Source organism: Enhydra lutris, unplaced genomic scaffold, assembly GCF_002288905.1.
Source record: "Enhydra lutris kenyoni isolate GAN:26980312 unplaced genomic scaffold, ASM228890v2 scaffoldscaffold46, whole genome shotgun sequence".
Classification (NCBI taxonomy): domain Eukaryota; kingdom Metazoa; phylum Chordata; class Mammalia; order Carnivora; family Mustelidae; genus Enhydra; species Enhydra lutris.
In genome coordinates this window covers 5194989-5201397 of record NW_019154130.1, presented here as the reverse complement: position 1 = coordinate 5201397, position 6409 = coordinate 5194989, and positions in this window count along the sequence as shown.

The window sequence follows — 6409 nt, the reverse complement described above, 5'->3', positions numbered from 1 at the left end:
CTCAGCCGCCGCTGCAGCTCCGGCCGCCAGGCTCCGCCGACCGGAAGCGCCGCCCTCAAGGCCCGCCCCCGGCGGGGGGGCACGTGACGCCAGCTCAGGAGCATGACGTCATCACCGCGCGGGCGGGCGGACGTGACGTAAAGGCGGGGCCCGGGGCGAGACGCAAAGCTGGGCTGAGCCCAGAAAGGTTGGGGGTTTCTAGAGGGCGAGAAAGGAGCTGTGGATGAATTTGTGACGCAGCGAGAAGCAGTAATGATGTCACGGCGGCGCAGGAGAAGGCGTAGTGATGACATAGAGCCTTTTTCCTCAAGGAAAAGAACTGTCTAGATCCAAAGAAAGCAGGCAACGGGAAAGAAGTTACTGCAGCCTAAGCCTAGCCTGCCTTGGGGAATCCCAAAAGGGCATTTTTATGGGGAAGCAACTTTAGATGCCTTCGGTTCCTCAGAACTGTGCAGCTGCCACGTCATTTCTTGAGCAAAGATTGAGACCTTTTACGTGGATTAAGCTTTGGACATACAGTTCTGAACAAAACAAGAAACACCCCTGCCCAGTGGAGCCAACAGCCTGACAAGGGAAGCAAACGAGAAACAAGTCAAAAGGCTACCACCTGGGAGAGTGCGAAGAAGGACGTGGATGCTGAAGTAAGAAAATAGAAAACCTTAGAGATAGTAAAATATGGCGCACTCAGAAGGGGAGAGCCAAGGAGATCTAAAGGATGAGAAAGGAGGAACCAGCCACCATTCCTGTAGGAAGTCCAATGCGGCAAGAGAAGCATGTGCAAAGGCCCTGTCGGGACTAAGCTTAGTACACACAAGGAAGGAATCCTCAGAAAAGCAGTAGGACCAGAGCATCATGAGCAGAAATCTGTTCATGTGACCCCTTTGCACCAAGTCTGAGGAAGACACCTAGGCAACCAGATGGGCTAAGCTGTGCTCTTTCAGAAACAACACAATTTGGGGTACAATTATTCAGTCTCCCTAGCCATCTAGAAGTCTCTTGAGATCCAGGAGCCCGTGAACTCATTATCCTTCTTTAATCTCTGTGACCGTTCTAGTTGGAAGAAACCTAAAGTCTGAGGTTAACCACTACAGCCTCCTAATTTTACACATTAAGAAACTGAGGCTTTGGGAGAAGAACATTTTTGGGTTTTCCCAAAATCCAGTGATTGGCAGGCCTCCTGGCTCCCAGTCTGGCATGCACGAGGCTGGCATCACACCCCATTGACCTCACGCATAACTCAGTACTGAACACAGTTGAGGCATTCAGTAAATGCTTATTGGCCGACTGATGAGCTTTGTGTATGAAGATGATGCTTCTGCTCTAACATCTGTAGAACATAAGGTCTGAGTTGTCCGCCCATACATTAGGCTGGGCTCCACTGACCCTATTCTCACAGTCTCTCCAGCCCCTAGTGACACAGGGCACACCCTTTTAGAAAAGTTAGAAGTATTTCATATTATCTGTAAGCAAAAGGTTTTACTGAGTTCAAGAGGAGCACTCGATAGTTTTCTTCTTTTGAGCTTGTTATACTTGGTTCCAAAACGTGGCCTTGAGGAGGGAAGTCCACAGTAAAGAGGAAGGGAATGTAAAAAGTCAAGTTAGGGTCAGGGTACTAGCTCAGTGTTTTTTCTTTTCTCTCCAGGAAAAAAGAGTAGACCTGTCAAGTTGGCAATAACTGTTGTATTTCCAGGAAAGTCTCACCCATGAGGGTTAAGAGGTTACCCAGAAATTTCTCACAATCCTCACAGAAGGAGAGAATAAGGTTAAGCAACAGAGGCCTCCAGAATATAGAGGGATGAAGGGATTCCGTCAAGAACATACACCAAGGGGCGCCTGGGTGGCTCAGTTGTTAACCGTCTGCCTTCAGCTTGTGTGGTGATCCCAGGGTCCTGGGATCGAACCCTGCATGGGGCTCCCTGCTCAGCAGGAAGCCTGCTTCTCCCTCTCCCACTGACCCATGCTTGTGTTGTCCCTTTCGCTGTGTCTCTGTCAAATAAATAAAAATCTTTAAAGAAAAAAATACACTGAGAACACACCGACTTCTGAATGTCACTTTTTTATACTGTATCAAGATTAGAATGCTCAGCTGAAACATTCACATCTCAGCCCTGTTTTTTGTTTGTTGAAGGTTTAGAGAGAGCATGCACCTGTGGGTGGGGGTGGGGGGAGGGCCAAAGGGAGAGGGAGAGTGAATCTTAAGCAGGCTCCTTGCCCAGCCTGGAACCTGACATGGGGCTCGGTCTCACGACCCTGAGAACACGACCTGACCCAAATCAAGAGTCAAACCTTTAACTGACTGAGCCACCACAGCGCCCCTTCCCTGGTTCTTTTATAACTCTTCTCAAACCGGTTTTCTGCCACAGACCTATTTGAGTCAAAGATGATTTCCTTTGCCAAAGAGGGCAAACCATACAAACATCTGGTTTCCTGCTGCTCTAAAAACTTCTTGTCACTTTTAAAAATGGCTGAAAGGAGAAAAGGAACATCAGAAAATCCTTACATCACTGTCAAACCGGTCCATTTAATGTGTGGGTGGACTTGCCCATTTTCCTCCTTTTGGCGGACTGATATTTGGGTTTCTCTACACACCTACAACTGCCTACAGTATCCGTGGGTTAACTACGATTTTGTTCTAGCAAACCAAGAGCAATGTATGCGTGTGCCAGCGCCGCTCTCTCAATGGGAGCATTGTTACTGCCGGAGAAATGAATCTCCTGTTTCACAACATCAGGAGTCGTCTGGAAAGCAGAGTTAAAGTAACCTTCACATAGCTGGACCTTAGAATCGTCTAGCCTTGAGATGAGAAGGTTTTCTCTTCAACAGAGGTTAGTAGACTTCTACATATTTTCGGTTGGAAGAGCTGGAGAAAGACGCGCTGACCTGATGAGGGCACACATAGCATATTCTGGGCAGCTGTGTGTGAGCAGGGCAGGGACTACCCCCCAAGGCAACAGGTGATGGCTGTCACCCTCCTCAGGATGAGTGGCATGACATCACCGTGATCTACTAAGTGCCCAACGTGACCTCAGCACCAGTCAACGAGGAAAAAAAAAAAAAAATCACCCCAGACACAGCCCCTGCTTTGGTGAGAGATCTAAAGATATAAGCAGTATTTTTAAAGTTATTTTTAAAGGTTGATATTTTTGTGTGTTATAAAGGTGGAGGGTGAAAAGAGGTTGGTTATTTTGATGGGAGGTTTGGCTCTTCTGGTTTTTTATTTTCCTTCCCCCCTCTTATTTTTTGCTCCCATGTGGAGTTTAATAAACTATTTCGGGCATGCACTAAGAGAGAAAAGGGGAGACAGGGAGGGAGAACGAAAATAAAATGAACATTCATAATGACCAGGTTAAGAGACATCACAGACACAACTGAAACCCCTGTGTATCTTTTCTCCTCGATCCTATTTCTTTATCTGCTTTGCCAGAGGGTAAGTACTAGTCTATTATTTCACCTTGTATGTATCGATCCATGAACTTCATAAAAAAATTTACATATGTACAGGTACCTTTCTGCTACTATTTTTTTAAATATTATTTATTGGACAGAGACAGATCACAAGTAGGCAGAGAGGCAGGCAGGGGTGGGGGGAGGGGAGCAGGCTCCCCGCTGAGCAGAGAGCCTGATGTGGGGCTCCATCCCAGGACACTGAGATCACGACCTGAGCTGAAGGCAGAGGCTTAACATACTGAGTCACCCAGGCACCTGCTACTATTTTAAAGTCAACATTAAATTGGAGATGGATCCTTGCTAGTTTATATAGCTTGAAACTTTTTTTCCACTGCATATGGCATCCCATTATGTACATTTATGACAGTTTATGAAATCCTTTTCTCTGCTGTTGAGGGGGTGTGGTCATAAAGTATTCACATCTTCACTTTTAACTGGATATTGCCAGATTGTTCTCCAAAGAGGCTGTTCCAAAAGTTTTTGGGTGTGTGTGATAAAATACATGTAATATAAAATGTATCATTCTAACCATATATGAGTACAGAGTTAAGTACACTCACTATCACCACCACCACCATCTATCCCCAGAACTGAAAACTCTGAACTCCTTAAGCACTTCCTGTCTCCCGCTTCCTGTCGCCCACTAGCCCCTGGTGGCCACTGTCCTTCTTCCTAGCTCTAGGAGCTCGACGACACTAGGTGCCTCACATATGTTGTCCTACAGTATCAGTCCTTTTGTGACTGGTTTATTTCACTCAACTGAAGGTCTTCAAGGTTCACCCATGTCCTAACAGGTCTCAATGTTATTCCTTTTAGAAGTGGAGTCTTCCGTTGTATGCACATACCATTGTTTATCCACTCATCTGTTGACCGCCTGGGCTCTTCCCACCGTTGGCTGTTGTGAGCAATCCAGCCAGGAACACTGGTGTACATGAGAGTAGCTGTTGGAGTCCTTGCTTTCAGTCCTTTTGGGTGTATATTCAGAAGTGAAATTGCGGGGTTATGTAGGATTTTTTAACTTTTTGAGGAACCGCCAGGCTGTCTTTGGTGATTACACTATTTTACATTTCCAGCAGCCACACAAAATGATTCCTTTTTCTTCATATCCACACCAAACTTGTTTTTTTTTTTTGGGGGGGGGTGGAAGTAGGTGGGTAATAGCCATCCTGGGTTGTTGCCATTGCTGTTAACGAGGGTTTCTTCTGTCAAAAGGATGACATCGCTTCATTTCATACTCCGCACAGGTCAGTGGCAAGAGGTACGAAAAGTTCCAGAAACCAGTACTGATTATCTATAAGAACTTACCTTTCTCTATTCCTACAACCCAGGAAGATAGAGTTTGGGATGTGCAGAAAATAGACTGTTTCTATATATAAACGAGTGAGTAATTGTTCCTGCAACAAAGGTCTTCTTAGATTAAGACCCAGAAGAAGGAATGGGAAGCAGATGGCTAGAACATCAGAGAGCACCTGGGACAGCCACCCTCTGAGTAGCCCTTTCTTAGATCACACCAGGGTCGGTCTGTTTCATCCACAGACAATGCACTTCTAAGGGGAGGTTTCCACGGTACCCTCTCCTTCTCACGTGACCAGCTCTGGGGGGAATGTGGCGGTCCTATCATGCAGACATTTAGGCAGCTGACGCAGAAGGGCACATCAAGGGAGCCATCCCCAGTCGAGTCTCAGGTGATCTCAGTCCTGGCCAACAGCTCGACTGAGACCTCCTAACGGCCAGAACCACTCCGCTAAGCTGCTCCCGTATTCCTGACACCCAAACACTACGGGATAATACATGTTTGTTAAACTGCTAAGTTTGGGTTACACAGCAACAGGTGACTAATGCACCATCTATACCATGGCCATAAGAGAGAAGAATAAGTGGCCATTGTTAGGGTAACTTTTTTTTTTTTAAGATTTTATTTATTTATTTATTTGACAGATAGATCACAAGTAGGCAGAGAGGTAGGCAGAGAGAGAGGGGAAGCAGACTCCCTGTTGAGCAGAGAACCCGATGTGGGGCTCGATCCCAGGACCCTGGGATCATGACCTGAGCTGAAGGCAGAGGCTTTAACCCACTGAGCCACCCAGGCGCCCCTATTAGGATAACTTAAATGGGGTGTGTGGGTGGCTCAGTTAAGCACCTGCGTTCCGCTCAGGTCCTGGGATCGAGCCCCGCTTCAGGCTCCCTGCTTGGCCGGGAGCCAGCTCCTCCCTCTCCCTCTCCGCCAAATAAATAAAATCTTAAACAGTAACAAAAAGATAATTTAAATGACCAAGGAATGGTGAACTAAATCATGGTAAATCCGCTTCATGGTATATCTTCCAGTCATTCAAGTAAGAGTATGAAGCAATACGGAGACTCCAATATGAATTCATACTGAGGGACAAAAGCAAAATACAAAGTATGCCGACGCGGTGATGGTGACCGTGAACAAGTGAGGTTTGCCTAGGAACATGGAAAAAAAGTCTTTAAGTTGTTGATGGACACTAGGGAACCGAATTCAAAACAAAAACAAAAACAAAAACAGGTTATAACCAAGAGGGGTCCTGATAGTTTAGAATGTTTGATTTGCTTTTTGTAGCTCACCAAAAACATTTGAAATAACAGTACAAAAGAAATAAAAAGGAGGTAGGGTGCCTGGCTGGTTCAGTGGACCTCTGCCTTCAGCTCGGGTCATGATCCCAGGGTCCTGGGATCGAGCCCCGCATCGGGCTCTCTGCTCAGCGGGGAGCCTGCTTCCTCCCTCTCTCTGCCTGCCTCTCTGCCTACTTGTGAGCTCTCCCTCGGTCACGTAAAAAAAAAAAAAAAAAAAAAAAATTTTAAAGAAATAAAAAGGAGGTAAAGGCTATTTTTACCTCCTCCATTGCTCAGCCAACCCCATTTCACAGCAAAGATCATCCTTAGGACTGAACTTTTGCTTCCCGGACGAGCAATTCACAGGGCATCCCTGGAGAGGACTTCA